Genomic DNA, 11,493 nt, shown 5'->3' on the forward strand with positions numbered 1-11,493 from the left:
AATTGAATGCCAACCTTACACTTTCCGGACTAAAATCCAAGTAATTCCCCCGAACCATAGTAAGATAATTCTTTGGATTCGGGTTCACACTTTGATCATGGTTCTTGGTGATCCATGCATTGGCATAGAACTCTTGAACCATCAAGATTCCGACTTGTTGAATGGGGTTGGTAAGAACTTCCCAACCTCTTCTTCGGATCTCATGTCGGATCTCCGGATATTCACCCTTTTTGAGTGAAAAGGGGACCTCGGGGATCACCTTCTTCAAGGTCATAACTTCATAGAAGTGGTCTTGATGCACCCTTGAGATGAATCTATCCATCTCCCATGACTCGGAGGTGGAAGCTTTTGCCTTCCCTTTCCTCTTTTTAGAGGTTTCTCCGGCCTTGGATGCCATAAATGGTTATGGAAAAACAAAAAGCAATGCTTTTACCACACCAAACTTAAAATGTTTGCTCGTCCTCGAGCAAAAGAAGAAAGAAGAGAGTAGAAGAAGAAGAAATGAGGAGAAAGGGAATGGCTTTGTATTCGGCCAAAAGGGAGAGAGATGGTGTTTAAGGTGTGTGAAAATGAAGGAGTGAAGGAGGGTTTATATAGGAGAGAGGGAGAGGGTGGTTCGGCCATTTGAGGGTGGGTTTGGGTGGGAAAGTGGTTTGAATTTGAATGGAGGGGTAGGTGGGGTTTTATGAAGGATGGATGTGAGTGGTGAAGAGAAAGAGGGGATTTGATAGGTGAGGGGTTTTTGGGGAAGAGGAGTTGAGGTGATTGGTGAATGAGAGAGAGAGTGGTAGGGTTGGTGGGGATCCTGTGGGGTCCACAGATCCTGTGGTGTCAAGGAAAAGTCATCCCTGCACCAAATGGCTAACAAAATCACGTTTTGTGCCATTTCTGGCGTTAAACGCCGGGCTTTTGCCCATTTCTGGCGTTTAACGCCAGCTTCTTGCCCTTTTCTGGCGTTTAACGCCAGTCTGGTGCCCCTTTCTGGCGTTAAACGCCCAGAATGGTGCCAGACTGGGCGTTAAACGCCCAACAGCTAACCTTACTGGCGTTTAAACGCCAGTAAGTGCGTCCTCCAGGGTGTGCTATTTTTCTTCCTGTTTTTCATTCTGTTTTTGCTTTTTTCATTGATTTTGTAACTTCTTATGATAATCAACCTACAAAAAAGATAAAATAACAAAAGAAAATAGTTAATTATAAAACATTGGGTTGCCTCCCAACAAGCGCTTCTTTAATGTCATTAGCTTGACAGAGGACTCTCATGGAGCCTCACAAAAGATCAGAGCAATGTTGGAACCTCCCAACACCAAACTTAGAGTTTGAATGTGGGGGTTCAACACCAAACTTAGAGTTTGGTTGTGGCCTCCCAACACCAAACTTAGAGTTTGACTGTGGGGGCTCTGTTTGACTCTGATTTGAGAGAAGCTCTTCAAGCTTCCTCTCCATGGTGACAGAGGGATATCCTTGAGCCTTAAACCCAAAGGATTCTTCATTCACTTGAATGATTAACTCTCCTCTATCAACATCAATCACAGCCCTTGCTGTGGCTAGGAAGGGTCTGCCAAGGATGATGGATTCATCCATGCACTTCCCAGTCTCTAGGACTATGAAATCAGTAGGGATGTAATGGTCTTCAACTTTTACCAGAACATCCTCTACAAGTTCATAAGCTTGTTTTCTTGAGTTGTCTGCCATCTCTAGTGAGATTTTTTCAGCTTGCACCTCAAAGATCCCTAGCTTCTCCATTACAGAGAGGGGCATGAGGTTTACACTTGACCCTAAGTCACACAAGGCCTTCTTGAAGGTCATGGTGCCTATGGTACAAGGTATTGAAAACTTCCCAGGATCCTGCCTCTTTTGAGGCAGTTTTTGCCTAGACAAGTCATCCAGTTCTTTGGTGAGCAAAGGGGGTTCATCCTCCCAAGTCTCATTTCCAAATAACTTGTCATTTAGCTTCATGATTGCTCAAAGGTATTTAGCAACTTGCTCTTCAGTGACATACTCATCCTCTTCAGAGGAAGAATACTCATCAGAGCTCATGAATGGCAGAAGTAATTCCAATGGAATCTCTATGGTCTCATTTTGAGCCTCAGATTCCCATGGTTCCTCATTGGGGAACTCATTGGAGGCCAGTGGACGTCCAGTGAGGCCTTCCTCAGTGGCGTTCACTGCCTCTTCTTCCTCCCAAAATTCGGCCATGTTAATGGCCTTGCACTCTCCTTTTGGATTTTCTTCAGTATTGCTTGGGAGAGTACTAGGAGGGAGTTCAGTGATTTTCTTGCTCAGCTGACCCACTTGTGCCTCCAAATTCCTAATGGAGGACCTTGTTTCAGTCATGAAACTTTGAGTGGTTTTGATTAGATCAGAGACCATGGTTGCTAAGTCAGAGGTATTCTGCTTAGAACTCTCTGTCTGTTGCTGAGAAGATGATGGAAAAGGCTTGCTATTGCTAAACCTGTTTCTTCCACCATTATTGTTGTTGAAACCTTGTTGAGGTCTCTCTTGATTCTTCCATGAGAAATTTGGGTGATTTCTCCATGAAGAATTATAGGTGTTTCCATAGGGTTCTCCTAGGTAATTCACCTCTTCCATTGAAGGGTTCTCAGGATCATAGGCTTCTTCCTCAGATGAAGCTTCCTTAGTACTGCTTGGTGCATTTTGCATTCCAGACAGACTTTGAGAGATCAAATTGACTTGTTGAGTCAATATTTTGTTCTGAGCCAATATGGCATTCAGAGTATCAATCTCAAGAACTCCTCTCTTCTGATTTGTCCCATTGTTCACAGGATTCCTTTCAGAAGTGTACATGAATTGGTTGTTTGCAACCATTTCAATTAGTTCTTGAGCTTCTGCAGGCGTCTTCTTCAGATGAAGAGATCCTCCAGCAGAGCTATCCAAAGACATATTGGATAGTTCAGAGAGACCATCATAGAAAATACCTATGATGCTCCATTCAGAAAGCATGTCAGAAGGACACTTTCTGATTAATTGTTTGTATCTTTCCCAAGCTTCATAGAGGGATTCTCCATCCTTCTGTCTGAAGGTTTGGACTTCCACTCTAAGCTTACTCAATTTTTGAGGTGGAAAGAACTTTGCCAAGAAGGCATTGACTAGCTTTTCCCAAGAGTCCAGGCTTTCTTTAGGTTGTGAGTCCAACCATGTCCTAGCTCTGTCTCTTACAGCAAAAGGGAATAGCATGAGTCTATAGACCTCAGGGTCTACCCCATTAGTCTTGACAGTGTCACAGATTTGCAAGAATTCAGCTAAGAACTGATGAGGATCTTCCAATGGAAGTCCATGGAACTTGCAATTCTGTTGCATTAGAGAAACTAATTGAGGCTTAAGCTCAAAGTTGTTTGCTCCAATGGCAGGGATAGGGATGCTTCTCCCATAGAAGTCGGGAGTAGGTGCAGTAAAGTCACCCAGCACCTTCCTTGCATTGTTTGCATTGTTGTTGTTTTCGGCTGCCATGTGTTCTTCTTCTTTGAAGAATTCGGTCAGGTCCTCTAAAGAGAGTTGTGCTTTGGCTTCTCTTAGCTTTCGCTTCAAGGTCCTCTCAGGTTCAGGGTCAGCTTCAACAAGAATGCTTTTGTCTCTGCTCCTGCTCATAAGAAAGAGAAGGGAACAAGAAAATGTGGAATCCTCTATGTCACAGTATAGAGATTCCTTGAAGGGTCAGAGGAAAAGAAGAGTAGAAGACAGAAGTAGAAAATTCGAACTTATCATAAAGAATGGAGTTCGAATTTTGCATCAACCGATATCGTTAGTCCATAAATAGAAGGATGTGAGGAGAAGGGAAGTAATTTTCGAAAATTAAGTGAAAGATTTTGAAAATATTTTTGAAAAACATTACTTAATTTTCGAAAATGAAAGTGGGAAAGAAATAAAATGATTTTTGAAAAAGATTCTGAAATTAGAAATCAAAAAGATTTGATTGAAAACTATTTTGAAAAAGATGTGGTTAAAAAAGATTTGATTGAAAAGTTATGCTTTTAAAAAGATATGATTTGAAAACAAATTTAAAAAAAGATTTGATTTTAAAAATTAATGACTTGCCTAACAAGAAAAGATATGATTCAAACATTAAACCTTTCTCAACAGAAAAAGGCAACATACTTGAAATGTTGAATCAAATCATTAATTGATAGCAAATATCTTTGAAAAAGGAAAGAAATTGAATTTGAAAACATTTGATTGAAAAGATATGATTTGAAAAAGATTTGATTTTGAAAAACTTTGAAAACTTGAAAAAAAATTGATTTGAAAACAAAATTCTCCCCCTTGTGCCATCCTGGCGTTAAACGCCCAGAATGGTGCACATTCTGGCGTTTAACGCCCAAAACTATACCCTTTTGGGCGTTAAACGCCCAACCAGGTACCCTGGCTGGCGTTTAAACGCCAGTCCGTCCTTCTTCACTGGGCGTTTTGAACGCCCAGCTTTTTCTGTGCAATTCTTCTGCTGTATGTTCTGAATCTTCAATTCTCTGTATTATTGACTTGAAAGGACACAAATTAAAAATATTTTTGGATTTTTAATAATGAAGAATAATTAAAATGCAACTAAAATCAAATAACAATGCATGCAAGACACCAAACTTAGCAGTTTGTATACTACTGACACTAATGAGAATGCACATGAGACACACAAAACACTCAAGTCAAGAGAATTTAAAGATTAGAGTAAGAAATCATCAATAACATCTTGAAGATCCTTAAGACACATGAATGAATGCATGCAATTGACACCAAACTTAAAATGAGACTAGTGTCTCATCAAGAAACATAACATATTTTTGGTCTTTTTATGATTTTTTTTCTTTTGATTTTTTTTTTTTGTGTTTTTCGAAAATTAAGTGGAAAAAGATATCAAAATTCTTAATGAGAGTTCCAGGAATCAGTGCAATGCTAGTCTAAGACTCCGGTCCAGGAATTAGACATGGCTTCACAGCCAGCCAAGCTTTCAAAGAAAGCTTCGGTCCAAAACACTAGACATGGCCAAAGGCCAGCCAAGCCTTAGCAGATCACTGCTCCAAAAGCAAGATTGATAAAAATCAACAAGCTCTTGTGATGATAGGTTGAAACCTCGGTCCAATGAGATTAGACATGGCTTCTCAGCCAGCCAGACTTCAACAAATCATCATGAAACTCTAGACTTCATCTTCAAGAATTTCGAAAAAAAAATACCTAATCTAAGCAACAAGATGAACCGTCAGTTGTCCAAACTGAACAATCCTTGGCATTGTTACCAAAAGCTTGCTCAAAACTTTGAACAATCCCCGGCAACGGCGCCAAAAACTTGGTGCGCGAAATTGTGAACAATACTTTTCACAACTCTCATAATCCCTGGTCATGAACTCCAAAAACTTGGTAGTTCAATTCCATGGCATTACACAGAATACCTACTCAGAATACCACAGACAAGGTTTAGACCTTCCGGATTCTCTTGAATGCCGCCATCAGTTCTCGCCTATACCACAAAGATTCCGGTTAAAGAATCCAAGAGATACACATTAGAGCCTCGTTTGCTTGTAGAACAAGAGTGGTTGTCAGTCACTTTGTTCATAAGTGAGAATGATGATGAGCGTCACATAATCATCACATTCATCATGTTCTTGGGTGCAAATGAATATCTTGGACAAAGAACAAGCGGAATTGAATAGAAGAACAATAGTAATTGCATTAATACTCGAGGTACAGCAGAGCTCCACACCTTAATCTATGGTGTGTAGAAACTCCACCGTTGAAAATACATAAGCATAAGGTCTAGGCATGGCCGAATGGCCAGCCTCCCAATGATCTAAGATAGCATAAAACACAAAGATAGCTACCAAGACCTCCTTAATACAATAGTAAAAGGTCCTACTTATAGAAAACTAGTAGCCTAGGGTGTACAGAGATGAGTAAATGACATAAAAATCCACTTCTGGGCCCACTTGGTGTGTGCTTGGGCTGAGCAATGAAGCATTTTCGTGCAGAGACTCTTCTTGGAGTTAAACGCCAGCTTTTATGCCAGTTTGGGCGTTTAACTCCCATTTGGGTGCCAGTTCCAGCGTTTAACGCTGGGATTTCTTGAGGTGACTTTGAACGCCGGTTTGGGCCATCAAATCTTGGGCAAAGTATGGACTATCATATATTTCTGGAAAGCCCAGGATGTCTACTTTCCAACGCCGTTGAGAGCGCGCCAATTGGGCTTCTGTAGCTCCAGAAAATTCACTTCGAGTACAGGGAGGTCAGAATCCAACAGCATCTGCAGTCCTTTTCAGTCTCTGAATCAGATTTTTGTTCAGGTCCCTCAATTTCAGCCAGAAAATACCTGAAATCACAGAAAAACACACAAACTCATAGTAAAGTCCAGAAAAGTGAATTTTAGCTAAAAACTAATAAAAATATACTAAAAACTAACTAGATCATACCAAAAACATACTAAAAACAATGCCAAAAAGTATATAAATTATCCGCTCATCAGTTATGTATATTTTTCCATGGAGAGTTTTCAGGCATCCATGATACTCATCATAACAATCAATCAATTCTCTTAAGAGGGCATGTGAGATGTTCATTTCCGGGACATGTGTCAGGACACCGTATCCCATTTCCTGACTCATATTCTTGAAGACTGTTGCTATTGCCTTTGTCACCATTGTTTTATTTCTATTTTGCTGTAATGAAAAAAATTGGTCAATACTTCACTCAATACACCGATAATAGTATCACAATAATTTTAAACATTGAACAAAGTAAAAGGAGGCAACCGAACCAAACAACATTCATTTGGTGAATAAATCATAGTATTACTACTTGTCAAAAAGATTGGGGATACCATATTTTTTCAAAATTTTATCCATTTTGCATAAATGTCAAAGAACTTTGGATTAATTTTCCGTATATTAGTTTACTCAAAACTAAATTTATTTTGGTACCGAAGAAATATATTTTTAAGTATATATTAAAACCATTGAATATTTTATTTTCTATGTTGATTGCTCCCAACACCCCTAAAAGGAAGAAAAATTGAAATGAAAAGGGATAAATAAGAACAAGAATGTTGATATTGCTCAAAAGTATGTCCTAGAAATTCTGGTCATCCAACTATAATAAAGGGTAATGATATGAAAGATGTACTGAATAGAGTAACAAGCAAAAGAAAAGTATTTTTCTATGCAAAAGAAGTACTAAACAGAGTAACAAGCAATTTCAAAGTCCTAGTTATATTATCCACTGATTTGTTTGAAAATAACAACAAATTTCATAAAAACCCTAGTTATACTGTAAAAATGCATTCACAATAGTTGGATCTTCTAAACGAAGCAAATCAATCCAGTAAATCTAAAATGAAACTAGGAGAAACGCGACATTGCAAGATTTCAAGTGAACAGTAGTTTTCTCATATCTTTGGTAGTCTTTGTTGCTGTTTCGTTCTTTTGTGGTTGTTCGTTGCCAAATCTTCTCGCTATTCTTCTGCAGTAGTGGTTTTCGCAGAGAACGTGACTGAAATTTGAGTGATTTTGAGAGAGATTCGAAGAGAAGGATAGGTTTTGTGCGTTTTGAAGAAGAAGTAATGTTTTCTTATAATGAAGCGCGTGGAAGTCACGTTTATTTTAGTGACGTTGGAGGTGGATAAATTTATTTGGGCTTGGGTCAATTTGGGATTTAAGGTTTATGGGTTCAGGGTTCATGTTTAGGGGTTCAATGTGTTTCAAACTTTCGATTCGCCTCGTGTATTAATTTTGGTTCATCGTGTTCATGATTGAGGGTTTAGGGTTTAGGATTTAGGGTTCAGGGTTTAGGGGTCTAGGGTTCAGGGTTCTAAGGATTTAGGGTTTAGCATTTAGGGTTCAGAGTTCAGCGTTCAGGATTTAGGTTCAGAGTTTAGGGTTCGGGTTCAGGGTTTAGGGTTTAGGGTTCAGGGTTTAAGGTTTAGGGTTTAGGTTTTAGGGTTTTAGGGATTTAGGGTTTATGGGTTCAAGGTTCATTGTTCAGGGTTCTGGTTTTAGTGTTTAGGGTTTAGGGTTCAGAGGTTAGGGGTTCAGTGTGTTTCTACCTTTTGGTTCGCCCAGTGTATTATTTTTGGTTCACTGTGTTCTTTTGGATTATAAATGTATTCGTAAATACAGTGATATATAAATTTATTTGATACATACTTTGATATTAAGAATTTATTTGATACATACACTGATATTAAGCATAGATATATACATTAACATTGACATATATACATTTGAAAGAAGCATTGTTTGCATTGTTTGATACATACATTGACATATATACATTTGAAGTATGCATTTTTTTATCTTTAAACAAGTTAAACAAAATATTGTTAATTACAACTAGTATATACTATTTGCTATCTAAATCCCCAGATGTGTATTAATTTCGGTTCACAGCATTCATGATTGAGGGTTTAGGGTTTAGGATTTAGGGTTCAGGATTTAGGGGTCTAGGGTTTAGGGTTCAGGGTTCTAAGGGTTTAGGGTTTAGCATTTAGGATTCAGAGTTCAGAGTTCAGGGTTCAGGTTCAGGGTTCGGGTTCAAGGTTTAGGGTTTAGGGTTTAGGGTTTAGGGTTTAGGTTTTAGGGTTTTAGGGATTTAGGATTTATAGGTTCAGGGTTCATTGTTCAGGGGTCTGGTTTTAGTGTTTAGTGTTTAGGGTTTAGGGTTCAGGATTTAGGGGTTCAGTGGGTTTCTACCTTTCGGTTTGCCCAGTGTATTAATTTCGGTTCACTGTGTTCTTTTGGATTATAAATGTATTCGTAAATACAGTGATTGCAATCACTGAGAACCTGAAATAAAACAGCAACCAGACAGTTCTAACAGATATATAAATATTAACATTTGATACATACATTGATATTAAGAATAGATATATACATTAACATTGACATATATACATTTGAAAGAAGCATTGTTTGCATTGCTTGATACATACATTGACATATATACATTTGAAGTATGCATTTTTTGCTCTTTAAACAAGTTAAACAAAATATTGTTAATTACAACTAGTATATGCTATTTGCTATCTAAATCCTCAGATGTGTATTTACAATAAGGGCTGGAGAGGAAAGCAGATGGCTTGGTGAGTCTTATTGCTTCAGATTCCAAAATCACTTGGTCTCTTATTTTGTTCATTTCATGCAACAAAAAATATGGACTATAATGGTATCTGGAGTCATCAATGTCTTTCTGCATTTCAATTGAAATGAATTAGTTACATAAGAAATGAACCCAAATGAAATAAGAACAATATCATTCAAAGCCCTAATCATACTATAAAAATGCAATCACAATAACCCTACACCTTGAACAGATTAAATATCAAGTAAATCAAAATCACATTAAATAATAACAAATTTCATTTAAAGCCCTAGTTATACTGTAAAAATGGAATCACAGTAACCCTAAACCTAAACAAATTAAAAGGAGGCCAATGAACCGAAAAACATTCACCTGGTGAATAAAAATTATAAGAGCCACCGAACTGAAAATTCTTTATGTCGTGAATAAATGGTGATCAAATTTCAAAACCAAGTAAAGGTAACCCTAAACCCTAAACAAATTAAAAGGATGCCACCGAACCGAAAAATATTCACTTGGTGAATCAAAATTATAAGACCCACCGAACTGAAAATTGTTTATATGGTGAATAAATGGTGATCAAATTTCAATCAACAAGAATAGTATTTCTGCATGGAAAACAACTATTGAACAGAGTAACAACCAACTTCAAAGCTCTAGTTATAATATCAACTTAACTAAATGAAATAAGAAAAGAAAGAAGTTTATTAATTTAGAAAGTACTTACTTGTGTCCAAGCTTTATATTTATATCTCTTCCCGCTTTTTATTTTTTGTGGATCTATTGTTTCGAGCTATTTCATCACGAATATTTCACAATCATAGCTAAGCGAGAATTGAGTATAATACGATCAATAATATATAAAATAAAACACATTAAAAATAGCATTATAGAAGAGAAAGGTTCTTACTTTGTACGTTGACCATTCAATTGGATATACTCTGCTTTCTCTCCCAGTGCATCCTCCATTAAGGGTTCCCCCCCAGCGTACACCCTCATCTTGGAAATTATTAAACCCTGAAAGAGACAAAAAAAAGTAAATAAACAGAACCAACAAAAGTCAACCAAACTCCTCTCATGTACAAAATAATTTGAATAATTTACAAGAAAATAACTTACAACAAATTTGTTCAGTTCTTTTCTCAAATCAGGTATTTCTTCTAGCTTCTTATTGATAGGGTCAAGGACATAGTATTTCTTTTTGTTTACATCAGCAATCCACAACCACCAATGCCCTCCATTGCAAATTGGGACAAATATCTAAAGTTTCAAAAAATTATAGAATATTTCAGTCGAAACAATAGCAAACAAGAGAATTATCAAAGAATTTTTAGATATTACAACTTACAAATGGATGCAATGCAAGTTTCCTTTTGTCAAGAAACTGGCTGTGGTGGGCATACTGCTGAATATCAAACTTGTGGGCTTTGTTTGTCCTCTTATCAATGTAATTCATGCCATATGTTCCCAATATGAAATTCTACAAAATGAACATCAGTTAAATCATATTTCACCGAACCGAACACAAATCATATGCTGAATAAAACGTGAGAAACATTCAATCATCAAGAGAAAAGTTTTCTTAATACAAAAGAACTCAACAAAAGACATAAAAATCAAGTGAACCAATATTACTCACTGAACCAAAAAGTAATAAGTAGTGAATAAGAAATTTACTTACCACAATATCCATCGGCACAATGTATATTTGTTCTTGATACCGCTTAGTTTTTATTTCGTTGAGAATCAAGCTGTGTATACTAACCACCTACAGGATGAAAATTTATGAGACATACTATATAAGAGTGTTTAAAAAAATCATTAATGTTAACGCAATTGGCAGAGGATTTTACCACGGCATGCACTTGTTCTCCGGGCAATAGAAACATGAAATATTCTCTTAATTCCTCGTAGAGTCCCTCATGTTTCAAGACAAATATTGGTTCATATTCATTGGTACCATCTTTTGTCTATTTCACATGTGTCATCCAATGATAACAATTTTCAATCAGCTCGTTCGTGATTTTTGTCTTTTTCTGCGGGGTTTTGTAAACTTGAGCCGCTGATAAGGTTGGTTCTGAAGATTTTTCTTCAGCAAATTTTAATGCTGCTGTCACTCCAGCCTCTACCACCACCTCTGCCAGGATTTCAAACTATGAATCACTCTCTTGAGAGGGCTGAGTTGGTCGAGATGCTGGTGGACCTATCCCAAGGCTAAAGGAAGGCTTTTCATCTTCCCTTTTCCTAGGTTGAGCAGCACTGCAGGATGATAGATATTTAACAATGATATTAAACAAAAATGACATTTAATCAATATAGTGAATCGAAATCCAAACAAATAGTGAACCCAAATCCAAACTAACAGTGAACCGAAATGATATTAAACAAAAATGATATTAAAGAAAAGCAAGTAACATACCT

General features: G+C 37.2%; 1 non-coding gene across 1 annotated transcript; it reads left to right on the plus strand.

The window, feature by feature from the left end:
* The first annotated feature begins 2,955 nt into the window (after positions 1–2,955).
* Positions 2,956–3,063, plus strand: LOC130977464 (small nucleolar RNA R71). The gene has a single exon (XR_009085153.1). It is a non-coding gene; the product is annotated as a small nucleolar RNA R71 (small nucleolar RNA).
* The last annotated feature ends 8,430 nt before the right edge of the window (positions 3,064–11,493 follow it).

The sequence above is a fragment of the Arachis stenosperma genome, chromosome 4 (genome assembly GCF_014773155.1).
Source record: "Arachis stenosperma cultivar V10309 chromosome 4, arast.V10309.gnm1.PFL2, whole genome shotgun sequence".
NCBI classification, from domain to species: Eukaryota; Viridiplantae; Streptophyta; class Magnoliopsida; order Fabales; family Fabaceae; genus Arachis; species Arachis stenosperma.